The 3,636-nt window shown below is 38.7% G+C and overlaps 1 protein-coding gene across 32 annotated transcripts in view; it reads left to right on the top strand.

Moving 5' to 3' along the window:
* Positions 1-293: 293 nt before the first annotated feature.
* The window catches only part of LOC144960773 (talin-1-like), a 146,447-nt gene continuing 143,104 nt past the window's right edge, over positions 294-3,636 (top strand). For all 32 annotated transcript variants that reach the window (XM_078894103.1, XM_078894101.1, XM_078894102.1 and 29 more), the window contains exon 1: positions 294-1,235. The gene's annotated coding sequence lies outside the window, so the exon portion shown is untranslated. The remainder of the gene's footprint in view (positions 1,236-3,636) is intronic.

Genomic DNA, 3,636 nt, shown 5'->3' with positions numbered 1-3,636 from the left:
GTAGTGGTTTAGCACTTCACTTAGTAGTCAGTAGGTAAAAAATTACCCCAACAGGAAATTTAGTATAATTAAAAAAAAAAAAGAAAAAGAAAAGAAAACACGCAAGCCACCAGGATATGATAGTAAATTGTCTATCAAAAGTGAGTAGTTTTCTTAGTGGGGGTGGGAGTCAACAGACTTTGGCATTTTTTGGAGTGTTTTGGCATTTTTTGAGTCTTCCCCTGGCATTTTGTTGAAAAATAATCTGGCAACCCTGCCGTTCTGTTGTTCCCATCATCCATCCATCCTATAACTCGAGCCGTACCAGCGAGAGCCGCACAAAAACCAGCATGCATTATGCATCGCGATGATTTGTTGTTTTAAGCGCCAGCATAGAATAGAGACGGGGGGTTCGTGCCTCCCAACAAATATCACATTGTATTTAGAATATTAGCATTCTTATGTGTGTTGTCGTTAGTGCGTTAGTTGTAGGCTAGTGGTGTGAGTTAATATGGATGGATGGACGGAACATTAGCTCCAGCTCTTGATTGCATCCATCCATTACATCCACGTTAGCCACGAGCTCGATGCCTCATTCCATACCAGATTTCATAGGGTTTGGTTCGAACACTTGTTTTTCCCCAACCGCCTCCAAGTTTGAAATAGCATTGTGTCTTATTGGTTTAGAATCATTTCATTATTTGTTATTATTCAAACAACGTGTTGTGGTTATGAATGGTTTCATATCATATTTATTATTATTATTATTATTATTATTATTATTATTATTATTATTATTATTATTATTATTATTATTATTATTTACCTCTTCCAAATTCAATGTCCGCCGGTCCCGTCTACGTTCAGTCCAAGAATTCCATCTTATCCAATCAACGTGATCAGCCGTGATTTGTGTTCAGTATTTGCTAGTCAGGACAATTTTGTAAAGCTCCCAGTTCTTCCGTGATATTTCAATGCAAGCCTTTTGTCACCAAGAGTATCAACCTGTACGCGTGTGTGTATGTGTATGTGTGTGTGTGTTGTCCAATTCTTCAGACAGTTTGATATATAACACACCCAAAGACAGTTGTTGTACTTACTCTAAACATCAGTGTGAAGTTAGCGAAGTTTGAACAATTTTTTCAACACATTCGGCAGACGTGAAAGTGAAGTTAATTTTTCTCCTCGCATATCGTGCTGCTCGTCTCCCGTCGCCATGGCGCTTCAAGGAAGACGTGATGCGGATCTCTACACAGGTAACTATGACATGTAATTTACATAAAACAATGATTTACATAAGCACGTTCTGAGTGTGTTCAAAATGCACTTCCGAATTATCCTTCGTACAACGCGCTGGTTGTTGAATCTAGTTTACACACAACAAACACACCGGCTTTCAGACATGCGTCGTGGTGTGTCTTCATGTATGACCACTCGCAGTTGGTTCATCCAATAAAAATATAGATAGTTCGAAGATGATGTCACTCAGGTCTTTGTTATTGTTTTTTGCCATTCGCGTTTATGAGTAATGCTCACTGAACTGTATTAACCGGACTATAAACGTTCATGGATACACATAGTTTTGTGTGTTGGTCGTTATACTTCCGGATGGCAATGTTATGAGCTTCTTAGTCAAGCGCATACTATCTAGTATCTCTACCTTAAAGATGGTGTGCGCTTGGCTAAGAAGCTCACAACATTGCCATCCGGAAGTATAACGGACCAACACACGAAACTGTGCATAACTGTGAACGTTTATAGTCTGGTTAATACAATTTAGTGAGAAGTACTCATAAACGCGGATGGCAAAAAAATAATAACAAAGACCGGAGTGACGTCAACTTCGAACGATCTATAGATAGTTCGAAGATGACGTCACTCAAGCCTTTGTTGTTATAGTTTGCCATCCGCGTTTGTGAGTTGTTCTCACTGAACTGTATTAACCAGACTATAAAAGTTCATGGTTACACAGAGTTTTGTGTGTTGGTCCGTTATACTTCCTGATGGCAATGTTATGAACTTCTTAGCCAAGCGCATCCTATCTATTAAAAAACCTAACCGATCCAAACTACACGGGTGTTGGTATAACGGTATTTGATTGTATACCCAGGAGTGCATTGATAATAAATACTCACCCCGGTCAGTGACAGGCCAGAGTCAGAGGTCTGCATAATGAATGGATGACATTTACACGGGGAAACGGGTCTGTCTGGCTATTCATGTGTCATGTGTTTAGATAAAATACTCACAACACTCGCCAGCCAGTATAAAAATGAGCTTTTATATAGCGTAATATTCACTAAACGTGTTCAAAGCGCTTTACAAGGGTCCCTGACCAACCGCAACATTTAATATGTAGGACGGGACATGACGCCTGTTGGGCGATATTACAAATTTTTTTTCGGACAGAGACAACGCTGTTAACGGCCAGGTACTCATTTTACACCTGAGTACGGTGAGAGAATGTGAGTAAAGAGCCTTCTCCAAGGACTCAACTATGCGCCGGCATAATGTCGTAGTGGGCTGCTATGTATTGGGAATTGAATGCATATTATAGAAGGAACGAAATTGACGTCACTCAGCTCTTTGGTATTGTTTTTATAGACAGCCATTTAGTAGCAATGACTATGAAAAATGTTTTTTTTTCTCTTTTTGAGGAAAATTTTTGTTTAAAATCAAAGCCCTATCTCCACTGAGTAAAAATGTTTTTGAATTTTGAAAATCCATTCATAAATAAACAAGTTATACAGTTTCAAAGGTGTCATTTATTTGGATGACCCGCAAAGAGGAAAAAAAACGCGAAAATATGGGACGCTTTTTCGGCATTTTTTTTTCGACCTTTGGTTGTGTCTTGCGTAATAAGTGGATTAAAAGATTGAAACTTGAAGAGCAAATTAGGATGGTGTTTTGTAAAATACGGGAAAAGTACTCGTCATATTCATATGAAATTTTACAACCAAAAAGAAGAAATGGTCATGTATTACCTTGTCAGCGACAAAACCTCCACGCCTGGTAGTTTTAGAAATATTTTACTCCAAAGAGTAAAAATCTATTTTTAACGGTCTTCTGGTAATCGCACGAGTTTTGTCGCTTGACATAATCTAAAATGACCTTTTCTCTAACTGTGTGCCAACTTTCAGTCATATTCATCGATAAACAGCGTCGTAATTAATTTTTTAAAATAGCATATACGAAACGGCTTCGTCCCATATTTTGACGCCAATTCGGGCACTTCGTGAGCGAAAAAGAGGCCCAAAGATTTGTGCGGGATAGTCATTGCTACATTTAGATGATGATTTGGTCTCATTGAATTCTATCAAATCAAGATTAGAATCGTTTGAGGTAAGACATAGTTGTGTGTGTTGGTACGGTATAGATAGAATGAAGATGACGTCACTCAGGTCTTTGTTATTGTTTTTGCCATCCGCGTTTGTGAGTTGTTCTCACTAAACTGTATTAACCAGACTATAAAAGTTCATGGTTACACAGAGTTTGTGTGTTGGTCCGTTATACTTCCGGATGGCAATGTTGTGAACTCCTTGGCCAAGCGTCTGGTTAATACAGTTTAGTGAGAACAACTCACAAACGCGGATGGCAAAAACAATAACAAATGCCTGAGTGACGTCATCTGCATACTATCTATATCCTACTGGCGGT

The sequence above is a fragment of the Berghia stephanieae genome, chromosome 15 (genome assembly GCF_034508935.2).
Source record: "Berghia stephanieae isolate SIO BIC M18660-M18661 chromosome 15, UCSD_Bste_1.3, whole genome shotgun sequence".
Taxonomy (NCBI): domain Eukaryota; kingdom Metazoa; phylum Mollusca; class Gastropoda; order Nudibranchia; family Aeolidiidae; genus Berghia; species Berghia stephanieae.
The sequence above is the reverse complement of the archived record's forward strand: the minus strand, read 5'-3'. Positions and strand labels throughout refer to the sequence as shown.